Source organism: Heterodontus francisci, chromosome 2, assembly GCF_036365525.1.
Source record: "Heterodontus francisci isolate sHetFra1 chromosome 2, sHetFra1.hap1, whole genome shotgun sequence".
In the NCBI taxonomy this organism is placed as follows: Eukaryota; Metazoa; Chordata; class Chondrichthyes; order Heterodontiformes; family Heterodontidae; genus Heterodontus; species Heterodontus francisci.
Genome location: NC_090372.1, coordinates 10,986,521 through 11,003,030, shown reverse-complemented (window position 1 = coordinate 11,003,030; position 16,510 = coordinate 10,986,521). Strand labels below are relative to the sequence as shown.

Below are 16,510 nucleotides of genomic sequence, written 5' to 3'. Positions count from 1 at the left end.
GGATCATTCCCTACACCCAGTTTGGCAAACCAGTGTGAACCAATTTCAAAGCCTATATTTCTTATGAAATCACTGTGCAATTTGTAAAATAGTACTTACAGAGGAATACAATGGTATGTTGTGAACACATTGGGAATATACAGTTGGGAATTGGTATTATTTGGTGGTCTCTGGTTTGGCTTAGTTGTGGGATATCAATGTACTTACACGCATAGTGTTGGGTCTTGTGGGTTGGGGTATTGTCCCTCATCGAGTGGTAAAGAAAGGGTTGTTAATTTGTGGTTTCACTTTGAATCTCCTAGGGCCATATGGTTTTGTTTGGAAGTGCCTGCACCATGTGGGCTTCCAGGAATACCTTTTCATTCAAAAGTTTTCTCATTTACATGGTCTATAAATTTCTGGAACATGAGAACAAAATATAGGTCCAATCATGCAGGTAATAAATCACATCATTGCAATAACACGTAGAATTTTAGACTGTACAGAAGTTTTCATGACCCTGTGCTAATTCCAGAAGGCTTTACTGTACCTTTGCATTTTTGAAAGATGGTGAGAGCAACTGGTCTGTTTAACTCTCTAATACTACACTATTTCACCTGTAGATGTTTGAATATGTCAGTCACATAGTAACTGTTGGAAAAAAATGCCATTTATCTTGGATGATCTTAGCAGCATCTGATCACTGTACAACTGTATTGTTTAGTTAAAATCTCATGTGCTGTAATAGTGGAAAGGCTGCATTTGCTGACAATGCAACCACTAGGTGGCACAGTACTGGCACATGCACAAATGCAGCCTCATGGACTGAAATGTCACCGTTTGCAACGTCTCAGGCAGCTGCCAGTAATAAAGGTGGCGCTGTTCAATTTGTCACAAAAAAACAAATTGAACCCAAGCCCCCTCAATGGCTGCGGTTGCCACCTCCATTCCACCCCCAACAGTACCCCGCTCTCTCCTGTCATCACGCTTTTCCTCGATGCTCCCTCCCACACCCGTCTGCTTGCCACTTGCTCACTGCCACGCCACTGCTTCCCCTCAGCCACTCGCTCCTGCCCTCACTGCTTCCGCCCCTCCCCCAAACCCCTGGCCGCACCCCACCTTGCTCCTTTGGCTGCTCGTTCCCCGCTATCATTCCCCCCCCCCCCCCCCCCCTTCCCCACCCCACAACCCCCACTGATCACTCCAGGCCTCACTGCTACCTTCCCTCAGTCACTCACTCCCGATCTCGCCGCTTCCTCCCCTCGGCTGCTCACTCTCCGCTTCCAACCCCACCGGCTGCTCGCTTCAGGCCTCACCGCTTCCCTCCTCTTGGCTATTTGGTGCCGCATTGCCTTGTCACTTTTCGGCTGCTCACTTCCCCCCCCTCCCTCCCCCATTGCGTTTTGCTGGCTTGTTCCCAAACCCCCATCCCCACTGCTTCAGGCAGCGCAGCGGGGAGCAATTGGCCAAGTAGGGGAGCAGTGAGGCTGGGAGCGATCAGCCGAGGTGGGAGGGGAAGCATGCCTAAACTACAGCATGCACAATACTGTAAAAGCTGATTTGCCATTTCCTGACATTAAGAGTTCACAGTAAGATTAGATTACTGAGGTAACATTTATTTGATAATGCTGCAGTCTGAATTTTTGCTGAGTTTAGGAACAAATGTTCCATTCACACTGTTTGTTGACAGAACAGTTTTCATGCTGATGGAAGTTGCTGAATTACCTCAGAACATAGGCAATATAAATGGAAGTTTACTCCAGGAAAGCAATCTGAAGGAATATTTGTGAAACTAAACAGTGTAGTTTATTGTCATTAAAACCATAAAATTAAATTTCACAAATGTTTTGAATACACTATTCAAGAAGTTCATCGCTTCATGCTGTTACTGGTTTTGAAGTACTTAGCCTGCCATCATGTATGTCCTTGAAGCAGGTCAGTTAAGAGTCTTCCCCCACACTTGTTACAATGATACTTTATAAAACAACATTTTTTTGGCTTCTATTTTTGCCCTTCCCTCCCACGTAATAAAAGTAGTGTCATTTACTTGCTAAGCATGCTTGTAAGTTAGAAAATAATAAAACAGAACTGTTCCTTTAGTTCGTTTTTATTATTACAAGTGTTCTTCAGAACTGCTGGAATAGATGTATTGGCAATAATCTATTTTGATTAAATTATTGGCTTCTCTTTGAGGGAACTGTCCTGTCGAGATTGCATTTATTAGCAGTCATATAAATAACTTGATATTATTTCCAGGAGTCTCTGCAGTTACATTTTGAATCTAAAATGCCCTGTCTCAGATTTTAACAGATCAGAATAGGTCCTTCTGATTCCCTGACATTCCCCATGTCTTCCTTTTATTCTGCAGCAAGGAACAGAAGCTGGAGGTTCCTTCCCTCCCTTCCCCTGAGGGCCAGGTTTCTACAGGAGCATGTATTGCGCAGTGTGGTCGGTTCACTGGCTTCTGATATTTTATCCAGATGAATTGAGATTAAGCCAATTACTTCATAGTTCCTGGCATGGAAATGTCCCAGGCTGCAAATTTCAACTTCTCACCCCATTAATTTATGTTTTTTTAAATGGCATGTTTCCTAATGTACACTGAGTGAGCGCACTGTTAATATAAAGAGAGAATGGTGAGGAATTCTTGAATGACAGGCAGAGATTTGTACATTCTGACCACCCTCTGAGTGACCATTTTTTTTTCTAATCTCCTTTAATTTTACGACTATCTGAAATTTGTAGCTGCTCTCACTGATGAATGAAAAAAATCATTCATTATTTACATAACCCTTCATCATCTTGAAGACTTCTATCAGGCGGCTCTTCATCCTTCTCAATTCTAGAGCAAAAAGATAACTTCTCGAGTCTTTCATAATGGCGACCCACCATCACTGGTATAGATCTAGTGAATCGACGTGTATCTTTTCCATTGTTTTTATATCCTTTATATGCCAAAGCTGTACACACTATTGCAGAGCCTAATTAAGGTCTTGTACAAGTTCAGCATTTCACTACACTGAACTACACCTACCTGCCCATCCTGCCAGCCATCTATGTTCTTCTGAATTATTTCATAGTTCGTATCATAATTTCCCATACCACTCCCTGCCATTTGGTTTCATAAGCACATTTCAAGAACTTTCGTTTAATTCCTAACTCAAGACCATTTATGCATTCAATCTACAAATTGAAATTGCTTAATCTGATAAGTCTAATTGTCAACTGGCTATGTTATTTATGTTGCTTAATTTGAATTATGATGATTTGAATCCATTAGTTTTAATGTTTTATTACTGGGGGCATGCACCCATTTTCTGGGTTTTTGTTCCCCATGGACTGGGCTCCATCAAAAGAGTGAAAATCTGTTGACATTACCCATACAATTTCCTATCACTAACACCTTTAATCAACATTATCACTCTGCCCATAAGTATCCATGAGCATTAGAGTGCCATGGCTGTTGCTTATAATTTCACTTGCCTGTGGTTCCTTCCTTGTCTACACCTTAAGTATTCAGCACTGTAAACCCATTGGATTACTTCAAACTCCACCAGCTTCCCACGCTGCCTGTACTTAAATTCTCCTTTCCATCAGTATATGCCACCATCCTTTCCCTTTTTCTTTATCTGTGGGGTGACTACATCCTGCAATGTTACTTCCAGGAACCTTTTCTTTAATGTGGAGCATATCTAGCTGTTTCTCAGGCTCAATAACTTTGAGCTTCAGCAAATCCATCTGTGCTTCTCCTGGATACATTTAGTTTTCAGAAACTCCAATATCATGCAGATTCTGCCATATTGAATGGACTTGGAATCTGTACTAACTGAAACTACCTTCAAGCTGACTTAACTCCAGTACCAAAATCCAATTCAGGTCTACTCACAGCTGCCTGATCACTCTGCTGGCTGCTTGCAACTCATCCTTTTTAGCAAATCTGTACCGTTGTCTTCTTTAAAAAAAAACTTTCTTATTTGAAATTTAGTGTCTCTACTCTCCTTTTTATAAAAATAAATGCTAACTATTTTATTTAGGTTAGGAATGGGGGGGGGGACCCTAAACCAAAACAATTTCAAGAACAGATGCACAGAACAACACTAAAAATGTCACACTGCACTGAGAAAATATAATAACTAGGAAAATGCCACTGAAAAGAAAATAGGGCAACCTCGAAAAAATCGTATCTTACTTTGTTTGGGTATTAGATTTTGTACAGAGGTCTATTTTGTTCTGTCCCAATATTTTTTTTAACAAATAATACAGTAATGTGGTTCCTAGACTCAGCATTCTTCCCATGGTGTTCTGGAGCTGTCTGTCTCTCCCAGTCTTTCTCCTTGGTATTCTCTATAATTAATTGCTCTCTTTTAGACTCCTCAGCTTCAGGTTTACTTTTTTGTTGCACCCCTTTGTCTACCCTATTTCCTGTATGTCTATGTGTCTCTGTCTTCTGTCTCTGTCTGTATCCCTGTGCTTATTGCTGCTGTGTATATATCAGTGTTTTCTGTGTCTCCATATGAATAACATTGAGATGGTTCTCATTCACTGACACTGATTAAGAGTTGTTCCATATACTGCCACTGATCTACTGAGGGCAGGCTCACAATTATTTCACTGAATAACAGGGAAGTTTCCCTTGTATAATACTGAGTGGAGGCTGCTACTCACACACTGGATAATGCAGGAGATTTTCTCACTTTAATTATAGATTGATGAACAGAGGCTCCTGTTTACTGATATTGAGTGCTGTAAGGACACCTCCCATTCCCATTTACTTATTGATGTAACTAAGTGATCTGGGGGAGGTTTCCATTTAATAAGACAGGGCAAAATAGAAGACGCTGCCATTTACTGACAGTCTTGTAGACAAGACTACCATTCACTTACACTGCGTAATATAGGGGAGGCTCTCATTTATTGATACTCGGTGGTATAAGGGAGTTTCTAATTTTTTGCTGCCCATCCATTGAGGCTGCATTATAGACCACACATTCTGATTTATTTTGACAGTCACCAATATTGTTCTACCTGTTCTTTTTTCCTCTTCCCAACCCCAATTTATCCTCCCCTTACCCAGAGTTCTTTCAGGGTGACCTGCAATGGAAGTGAGAACAGACACATTACCCTCAAGCTATTACTGATGTCAGATTGTAATGTGTTTGAGAAAGTTACTAACCGCTTGATATGTATCCCCCACGTATTACCTGGATAAATTGAAATATGGTTGTCCCTCGTATCAAGGGTAACAGGATCATTAGCTTCTCAGACCCTCAAGTATACCTGCCTGTGACTGATCTGGAAACCAAAAGTCATGATGGGCCGAAGGGCCTGTTTCTGTGCTGTATAACTCTATGACTCATAACGGCATACTGGGCGAAAATAACAGTAAAGCTAATGGTGCTCATCTTTATTTATGCGCAAATAATACAGCAACGTCAGGCAAGGAACAGATGTGCGGCTAAATGGCAATATCCAAAAGTTGCTATTTGAGATATGCTCCACTGCTATTAGCTTCACAAAAACACCATTATGCTGTTTGCTTCACCATTGACATGCATTGAATGTTGTGAAGTTGCTGTATTTGCATGGTAGATGCAAACTAAACTAGCCACAGATACCTAAGGCTAGTAATTACAAGTGAAAGTACCTTTTTAGCAACATGATTAGTGTTAATGACTGCCAGTCGTCATCTCTTGCACCAACTATACGTGTGGAGTCTCATTCCTTCAAGTTGTGAATTGTTTTGAATTATTCAAAATTTTAAATTGTAAATGATTTTTTCTTTTCTTTTTTCCCCTTTTTTTCTCTCTCACTCTCTTAATCCAATCTATCTTTCCATAAGAACATAAAAAAAAGGTGCAGGATTAGGCCATATAGCCCCTCAAGCCTGCTTCGCCATTTAGTAAGATCATGACTCATCTTCGGCCTCAACTCCACTTCCTACCTGACCCCCATATCTCTTGATTCCCTTAAATTCCAAAAATCCATTGATCTCAGCCATGATTATACTCATCGGAGAGAATTCCAAAGATTCACAACTCTCTGAATTATCAAATTTCTCCTCTCTTCAGTCCTAATCCTTTATCCTGAGATTAAGACCCCCAGTTTTAGACTCTCCCGCCAAGGGAAACAGCCTCTAAGCATCTACCCTGCCAAGCCCTCTCAGAATCTTATAAAGTTTCCCACTTTATTTAACTTTCTTTTACCTGATCTGATATTGAATTCACCCTTTCAATTCACTCTTCTCTCAGTTCTTCTGGTGTTTATTTTCCAAACCTTAAATCTCATTGGTTAACGAGGTATCCTTTTGGATACCCTATTCACTCATGTCCCGGATGTCCAGTTTCTATCATTATGCTGTTATTAGCTCACACTTCCAACAACTTAGTGGGAAGAATTTTTTTGAGCTGAAGGGTGCTGGGTTAAGTCTAACTGAAGTCAAATGCTGTTAGATGCCCTGCTACACCAAAATCTGGCCCATTGTTTTTCTAGAGTCACATATATATTGCAGCAGTTAAATGGTTTCTTCAAGATGTGTTTGTACTGTTCCTTCTAACCACTGTAGGAATGCTTGTTATACTTCAGCAATACTTGAATGCTAGTTGTACTGGTTCATGACTGAGCTTTCATTTTTGGTGATCTTGGCCTAGAAATTCCAAGTGGTTTTTGCCACAGAATTGGTGTAATCTGATTGGGGGCAGGAGTTTGGGGCAGACTTACGTCTGCCATAATAAATGAGTAAATCCCAATTGGGGGGAGGGTGCTTCTTCTGTCCGCCACCCAACTCCCCCCACATCATTATGTCGCACTTGGAAGTGGGACTGGCAGGATATAGTGTAGGGATCCTGAAAATTTCTCCCTGGTTCACCAGCTGTGCAGTCTATCAAGCCTGCTGCATGAAGTCTTAAATGGGCTCCACAATGCCACATCCCAATGGCATTCAATCTAGGAAATATAATTTGCTGTTAAGTGAACAGCAGAAAAATCTGGAGGAGACAGCAAACAGCTTTGGACCCCTTAAGGACTTTGGCCAAATCAGCCTGCAGGCCCCTCCCAATGAAACATTGCATCTGCAATTTCTCAACCCTTGTCTTGCTACTTGATGATGTGCAGCCTCATAGCAATGAGGCCACTGTATTACAATTCTTCGGTGGTGATGCCACATTGTTTTTGTACGCTTTCCTGTAGATGCCCAAATGATGAGCTTGCATTCTTGATGTGTCCTCATTTTTCCTTATCAATGAGACCATCATTAAAGAGCACACTTCCATATCGGTGAACTGACTCACAACGATCAGCTCTGTATCATTAATGGGCTATCAAAATGGTCTTCTAGATTTGAGACAGTTTGGTGGTAGGTTGGTCTGGATCTGCACATTTCCGTTGATGTAGCGATTGTATTCTCTGTAGACTGTATATTCGCCGGGTACGTGTTATGGTGCAATGTTTACAAACACAGGTAACCGGGGTGTTGGTGTCGATAAAAGCATTCTGTGATTATTCTCATACTGGAGTTCAGCTGGACATGAACGGATTTGACATGCGGTCTTGATACCCATGCTGGAGAGCAGTATTCAGCTGTAGAGTACACCAGAGCGGATGCTAACATATGAAGGGTTTGAGCGTCTGCCCCCTATGTGGATCTGACAAGTTTCTAGATCAGATTGACCCTATTCTTTAGTTTTTTCTTGAGGTTCTGGAGTTGCTGATATATGATAAGCTGTGGTCACGCGTGACGTCTAAATAGTGGGGTGTTTGATGTGGTTTACTTCTGTGCTACTCGGTTTGCTTGATGGATGTTAAGGTGGAACATTGAAGTTTGGGATGGCAAATAGTGTGTGTGTTCCCCCAACCCACACCCCTGGATGACTAACCAATTAATTCTTGAGACCATCATTATATGGGACAAAACAAACTTAAGAGTCTTTCCCAAATAACTGCCTGTTATAGAGTCATAGTCATTTACAGCACAGAAGGGAGGCCTTTTGGTCCATCGAGACCATGCTGACTCTCCACGGAGTTCTGCAGTCAGTCCCAATCCCTGACTTGCTCCCTGTAGCTCTCCAAGTCTACTTCTCTCAGGTGGCCATCCAACCTCCTCTTGAATTCATTAATTGTTTCTGCTTCCACCACCATTGTGGGCAGCGAGTTCCAGGTCATTACCACTCACTGGGTAAAAAAGTGCTTCCTCATTTCCCCCTGCATCTTTTGCCCAAAACTTTCAACCTGTGTCCCTTAATCCTTGTACCATTAATTAATGGGAACAGTTTTTCCTTGTCTATCTTATCTAAGGCTGTCATAATCTTGTACCAACATACAATATATGAATTGTATATTCATATGAGGGCCACTCGGCCCCTCCAGACTACTCTGCCATTCAACAAGATCATGGCTGATCTGATTGTAACCTCAATTCCACATTCCCACTTACCTTGAATAACCTTTCGCCCCCTTGCTTATCAAGAATCTATCTACCTCTGCCTTCAAAATATTCAAAGACTCTGCTCCCACCGCCTTTTGAGGAACAGAGTTCCAAAGACTCTTGACCCTCTCAGAGAAAAAAATTCTCCTCTTCTCTGTCTTAAATGGGCAACCCCTTATTATTAGATAGTGACCCCTAGTTCTAGATTCTCCCACAAGAGCAAACATCCTTTCCACATCGACCCTTTCAAGACCTCTCATATGTTTCAATCAAGTCGCCTCTTACTCTTCTAAACACCAGCAGATGGATACAAGCCTAGCATGTCCAGCCTTTCCTCATAAGACAGCCTGCCCATTCCAGGTATTAGTCTAGTAACCCTTCTCTGAACTGCTTCCAACCATTTATGTCCTTCCTTAAATAAGGAGACCAATACTGTACGTAGTACTCCAGATATGGTCTCACCAATGCCCTGTATAACTGAAGCATAACCTCCCTACTTTTATGTTCAATTCCCCTTGCAATAAATGATAACATTCTACTCGCTTTCCTAATTACTTGCTGAACCTGCATGCTAACCTTTTATGATTCATGCACTAGGGCACCCAGATCCCTCTGCATCTCGGAGCTCCGCACTCTCTCATCATTTAGATAATATGTTTCTTTTTTATTCTTCTTGCCAAAATGGACAATTTCCCACTTTCCCACATTCTACTCCATTTGCCTGATCTTTGCCCACTCACTTAACCCATCTATATCCCTTTGTAGCTTCCTTATGTCCTCTTCACAACTTACTTTCCTACCTATCTTTATGTCATCAGCAAATTTAGCAACCATACCTTCGGTCCCTTCATCAAAGTACAGTCCTATGAAAGTTCCCCTCAGTCTCCTTTGTTTGAAGGAGAACAAACACAGCTTTTCCAACCTAACATTGCGACTAATATCCTCCATCCCGAGAACCATTGTGGTAAATCTCCGCTGCACCCTCTCAAGGGACCCTCACATCCTTCCTGAAGGGTGGTAACCAGAATGGATGCAATACTCCAGTTGGGGCTGAACGAGTGCTTTGTAAAGGTTCAGCATAACGTCCCTGCTTTTGTACTCTGTACCTTTATTTATGAAGCCCAAGGTCCATACTAACCCCTCTCTCATTATGTCCTGCCACCTTCAAAGATCTATGCACATGCATTCTCAGGTCCCTCTATTTCTGCACATTCTTCAGAATTGTGCCATTAAGTATATATTACCTCTCCCTATTCCTTCTGCCAAAATGCATCACCTCACACTTGTCAGTATTAAATTCCATCTGCCACCTAGTGTGCCCATTCTGCTAGCCGATCGATGTCCTGTTGCAGGCGGGTGATATCCTCCTTGTTTGCTGCACTTCCAAGTTTGGTGTCATCAGCAAATTTTGAGATTCTGCTCTGTATTCCAAGAACCAAGTCATTTATATATAGCAAAAAAAACAGTGGTCCCAGCACTGACCCTTGGGGAACACCACTGTCTACCATCCTCCAGTCTGAAAAGCAACCATTTACTATGACTCGCTGTCCTTAAGCCAATTTTTTATCCAATTGGACACTGACCCTCCTATTCCATGGGCCTCAGTTTTGTTAACCAGCCTTTTATATGGTACTTTATCAAATGCTTTCTTAAAATCCATGTAAACAACATCCACTGCATTCCCTTCATCAACCTTCTCTTACATCATCAAAAAATTCCTTTACATTAGTCAAACATGATCTGCCTTTTACAAATCCATGCTAGCTATCCTTAATTAATTTGAACCTCTCTAAGTTCCCGTTGATATTTTCCCTGACTTTGATTGTTTTCTGTACTTGTCCATGACATTTTAATGATCTCTGTACCTGGACCTCCAAATCTCTTTGGACCTCCACTGTTTCCAGCTATTCACCACTTAAAAAGTATAGAACAGCATACTTTCTAAGTCCAAAGTGGATGAACTCACATAACCTACATTGAAATCCTTTTGTTCATTCTCCTAACCTATGTATAACTTTGTAATTTTACGCTTCCATCGACACTGCTTACAATGCATCAGAGAGAGGGTGTGAACAGGATCCTCGTGACCATGCACCATGTTAGCCCCCACTCGCGAATGGCTGTAGGGCTCCGTGACACCTTCAGTAAACCCCCTCCTTACCTCATATGACCAGGTGCACTGGAACTGGTTAGCTTTCAGCAATTGATATTGCCTTGTGTGATCTTGACAGCTAACCTCTGGAGTGCTAATTCCAGCAATGCAAAAATGCAAGTTGAAAAAATTCAACCTGGGCAAAAAGTTTCTTTCCTATCAGTGTTACAAATTTGATGCAAGATTTTCCCAGTGCCGGCTTGTACATGGCCTCCATTTTCTTAAAGCAGCTGGTGAACCGTAACTCTTGGCTGCTACTTAGCATGATCAGTTAGATGCCTGCTGGGTGCTGAAAAAAGTATTGTTTTTATGGAAATATAAGAGTTTGAAAGGAATTTTGAAGAAATGTTGAAAATAACTGAGTGGCATCAGCAGCAACTATTGTTTCTAGAGTTTGTTTACCCTCATATGAGTGGATTCATCATTTCCAGGTGGGAACCAGGCTCAAAAGGAGCATGGATGAAAGAATCAGCACTACAGAGTTACAACCCTCCTCCCTTTGAGTGCTGCTCCCTATTAGGAATGGTGAATTCATCTTGTGCATTTCCCAACCAACATGTGATTGCCACACCAAGAACTTGGCTTTTATTCAGTACTTCCCCATAGTGACGCTAGCTGCCAGGCAGCAATGTGAAATATTCTAATGATCTGACGGCTCAAGCCAGCAAGTGCTTGGGCACTGGGATTCCAAGCTGCCTTCAAAGTAAAATCCTTGAATTTTCCAATTGTGTTCTGTGCTATTTTAGCATAATTTGCATTTATATGAAGGATGGACAAATTATCAATTGTTGACATGCTCTTCATCAATCTTTAAAACCAGCAGTTCAACCTCTTTGTACAACACTTCCTCCCAGTCCGCCTCTTGACTCTTTCTTTCACTTGGAGCATCTGGAACTTCCTATTTTTGTCTGTTTCATTCCCCAGTGCACTAACTTGATATTTATGCTGCCACATCCTTTAAATACCAGCTTGAAGTCTTTGACGCAGTAGGGGCTGTTGGTGAGCTAAGGGCTTGTGTGATGCCGAAATCTTTTTAAAAAACTCTGTGCAAATGCTTTATGCCCCTTTGGGTAATGGCCTATTAATTTGTATGTGGAATTTGAATGCTATTCAAAGCATATGGAATACTACACCACAAACAAATAATCTAGGGTTTATTCAGCCCGTCTGAACAGTTGCAAATTCTGTTGTTAAAATTTTAGCTTTAGATTGGTAATCAGTGGCATTTTGATGATTTGGCATTACCAGGCATATGGCTTACAGTTTTTTTTTCTCCAAGGGGCCACAACAATAATTATTTGCTTATATAGCACTTCAGTAAAATATGTCAACGTGCTACACAGGGGTTAGGTACTGAGCCAGAGTAAGAAGAAGAGAACTGATAGATTTTGTGGTTGAGGAGGCTTTTGAAGGTGGGGGAGCAGTGAAGCCAGGTGGAGTGGTTTAGAAGGTGAATCCCAGAGGGCAGAGGCATGATAACTGAAGGGGGATTACATAACCAAAGAAGTTAAAGGAGCAGAGGGTGCAATGTAGAATGTAGGACTGAAGGGTATTGCAGAGAGAACATGGTGAGATTTGTAAATGAGTATGAGGGTTTTAAAATCAACGCACTAAGGAGCCACGATGGTTTCCATGGGTGAGGTTGATAGGTGTTTGGGACTTAGTATGGGACATGCATTCTGGGGAGAATGTTAAGAACAATGGAAAAATCTAGGGGTAGAAATTCCTTGGGCATTAATAAAAAAAATTTACATGCGCTGTAGGTGCCTATTGTGCCTTCTGAGGCAGCTCGCACATTGAAGGTGCTGATTGTTGGGCCACTTGCCTCACCCAAGTTAAGTCCGAGGGCCGGGGGGCGGAGTGGAGGCTCGGAGTGGGCAACAAGGTGAGGATGTGATCTTGGCAGCTATAGAGTCAGGGGAGCACCACTGCTGCTGTTGGCTCCAGAAGAAGGTTTTTTTAACAAATTGAGTTTTATTGATATTGACAGTCACAGGGGACACTGAAGAACTCGGAGTGGAACAGGCCCTCCACCTGCTCCCCTCATCCAAAACAAATTCTTCAGAACGTTGCTTCAACAGGCATTGGGATGCTAATTGGCATATGCAAGGAGCTTAACGCCAGTTATGGACGTCTAACCAACAGGCCCAAACACACATGTAGATTGGGCTCTAACTATCTTGTGGCTAAATTTGTCGCTGTTGCATATATTTTATGCCTGAAATACAGCTGCAATGCATACCAATTTCTACCCTCTAACCTGGCAGTAACATCGTTATGAATGAGGTTGTCAGCAGCAGCAGACTATGATAGGAAATATTGTGGTAGCCAAAATAGTAAATTTGACTTTAAAGCTCAGTCCAAAGTTGAGCAGGGCACCAAGATAGCACACCGTTGGTTTCAGCCTGAGTGGGCAGCTGGGAAGGTGGATGGAACCTGATAGTTAAGGTATAACGTTATTGGTAGGAGCTGAAGAGAATGGCTTCAGACTCACTAGCAATATGCTATAGCATTAGCAGGTAATCTGACAAAACTGTTGAATCTTGCTGCTGATTGAAATACCCAGGACATCACAGTCAATAACAGAACAGCTAGTTGTGGGACAAAGTCTGTTTGCTTGTCATTAGAACAGTTGAGTCTCACAACTGACTGAAATACCAAGAGACTGAAATGCTGGGAGATGACAAGAGTCAGAAGCAAAACAGAGTTGAATGTCACAGTTGACTGTCTTGTTCCCTGACTCTGCAATATCCCAGCATTTCAATCAGATATGACACTCAGCTGTTCTAACAGTGCCCAAACAGAGTTGGCTCACACAGTTGTTGTGCTCCTCAGCTCTGATGGGCTTGGGCTTTTTACAGTTGATCTGAAAAATTATGACCCAAATTCCAACTGGCAAATTCTTGCATGATCAATTTCACACCTCTGCTAGCATGAATGTGTCCATTGACTTAGCATCTATTGCTGCTTTAGCAGTTTTCACACCAGAGGGATTAGGCAGTTTGTTGACACATAAAAAAGAGCAAATCAGTCACTGAGGTTTTTATTCATTCCGCCTCGAAATAGTTGTAATATACTATGCTGCTAATTTAAATTAATAATTTGTTAGCCCCTGATAAATTGTTATATAAACTTCTTATTGGGATAACGTTCCTGTCTTAACATTCCAGGTGCACCAGGTATGTGAGGTAGAACAGGAAGGGATGGAGACTGTTTGACCCAATTTGCACTTTATATGCATTTCTGGTTAAAGATATGTCGGGGGCAGCAAGACCAAACATGAAATACTCCAATTTAAATGATATTTCTAAGACACAGAAGCTGCGTCAACTGCCCTTGTATCTACTTCCTCCCTTAGGTTAGGTTGGTCACAGGTCAAGAGTATAATGTTCCTAATATCAACTGGGCATTTTCAGTTTTGCCTGTGTCCGAAATTTAAAGTTGTTTAAAGAGACTGGCAGTAAATTGGACTCTGACTAGCCGATCCACTGTTGGGAAGTTGGGAGGCCGAAATGTCAGTTTCTCTCTGTAGTGGCACTGCATGGCATCCAGCAACTTTTAACTAGAGCTGATAAATTGCACATAATTTATGCTCCCATCATCTCCTTTAGCACAATCAGTGCCCCATTCAGGAGTTGAATTGTATATGTGCTGCTTAGAGGAAGAGGAGGAGGAACAGGAAGGACTTTTGCATGCCAGTGAAGTGTAGTGTTATCACAGTAGCAGCTTAGGGATGTCGGGTAAGTGTACCATTGTCCTATTCATTGTTACCCTGCTAATGGAATGTATCATCAAAAAAGAAAGTATCTAGACTTCACAGGGCAACAATACCTTTGGAGGCCCTGATTCATCAGGGAGGGTGTGACAGTGTTGTGAAACATGCTGCAGGAGGATCTGTAGCCCTGGCATGGGCATGATGTTGCCAGTGATGCAGCGAAGTTATCCCCGGTGTCCTGGCCAACATTTTTCCGTCAATCAACATCACAAAAACAGATTGTCTGGTCATTACCACATTGCTGTTTGTGGGAATTTGTCGTGTGCAAGTTGGTTGCCGCATTTCCTACATTAGAACCGTGACTTCAAATATATCTCATTAGCTGTAAATCACTTTGGGCTGTCCTGAGGTTATAAAGGCACTTTATAAATGCAAGTGATTTGTTTTTTTTCTGAAATAAATGTAATTGAATGGAAGCAAATAGTATTGATTCTCTGTCTCTCTAAAGAGCCTGTACCATAAATTGACCATTTGCTCACTGAAATAATATTTCTACAGATTAGTTTTGAATTTACCCCTCTTCAAGTCCTGAAGGGCATATCTGGCAGACTGGGCCTGCGGCAGCTAGTGAGAGACCAACAAGAGGAAAAACCTACTTGACCTTGTCCTCACCAATCTACCTGTTGCAGATACATCTGTCCATGACAATATTGGTACGAGTGACCACTGCACAGTCCTTGTGGAGACAAGTCCCATCTTCACACTGAAGGCATCCTCCATCGTGTTGTGTGGCACTACCACTGTGCTGAAGGGATGGAACGTAGAACAGATTTAACAGCTCAAAACTGGGCATCCATGAGGTTGCTGTGGACCATCAGCAGTAGCAGAATTGTATTCAACCACAATCTGTAACATCAGGGCCTGGCATGTCCATCACTCTACCATTACCATCAAGCCAGGGGACTAACCTTGGTTCAATGAGCAGTGTAGCAGAACATGCCAAGAACAGCAGCAGGCATACCTAACAATGAGGTGCCAACCTGGTTAATTTACAACGCAAGACTACATACTTGCTAAACAGTGGAAGCAACATGCTATAAACATGGTTAAACGATCCAACTACTAACAAAGCAGATAAAGGTCTGCAGTCCTGCCTTATCCAGTTGTGAATGGTGGTGGACAATTAAACAACTAATCGGAGGAGGAGGAGGCTCCAAAAATATCCCCATCCATCGTCAATGATGGGGGAGCCCAGCATGTCAGTGAAAAAGACAAGGCTAAAGCATTTGCAACCATCTTCAGCCAGAAGTGCTGAGTGGATGATCCATCTTGGCCTCCTCCTGAAGACCACAACATCGCAGATGCCAGACTTCAGACAATTCAATTCACTCCGCGTGATATCTAGAAACAGGTGAAGGCACTGGAGACAGCAAAGGCTAAGGACCCTGGCAACACCCCGGTTGTACAACTGAAGGCTTTTGCTTCAGAACTAGCTTTGCCTTTAGCCAAGCTGTTCCATACAAACATACAAAATAGGAGCAGGAGTAGGCCATTCGGCCCTTCGAGCCTACTCCGCCATTCATTATGATCATGGCTGATCATCCAATTCAGGTAACCTGTTCCTGCTTTCCCCCCCATATCCTTTGATCCCTTTCGTCCCAAGAGCTATATCTAACTCCTTCTTGAAAACATACAATGTTTTGGCCTCAACTGCTTTCTGTGGTAGTGAATTCCACAACCTCACCACTCTCTGGGTGAAGAAACTTCTCCTCATCTCAGTCCTGTAAGGTTTACCCCGTATCCTTAGACTATGACCCCTGGTTCTGGACTCCCCCACCATTGGGAACATTCTTCCTACATCTACCCTGTCAAGTCCTGTTAGAATTTTATAGGTTTCTATGAGATCCCCCCTCACTCTTCTGAACTCCAGCGAATATAATCCTAACCGACTCAATCTCTTCTCATACGTCAGTCCCGCCATCCCAGGAATCAGTCTGGTAAACCTTCGCTGCACTTCCTCTATAACAAGAACGTCCTTCCTCAGATACGGAGACCAAAACTGCACACAATATTCCAGGCGTGGCCTCACCAAGGCCCTGTATAATTGCAGCAAGACATCCCTGCTCCTGTACTCTAATCCTCTCGCTATGAAGGCCAACATACAATTTGCCTTTTTTACCGCCTGTTGCACCTGCATGCTTACCTTCAGCAACTTGTGTAGAAGAACACCCAGGTCTTGTTGCAT

General features: G+C 42.3%; 1 protein-coding gene across 9 annotated transcripts in view; it reads left to right on the top strand.

The window, feature by feature from the left end:
* The window catches only part of ulk4 (unc-51 like kinase 4), a 448,354-nt gene that overhangs the window by 178,249 nt on the left and 253,595 nt on the right, over nt 1-16,510 (top strand). The window lies entirely within an intron of this gene.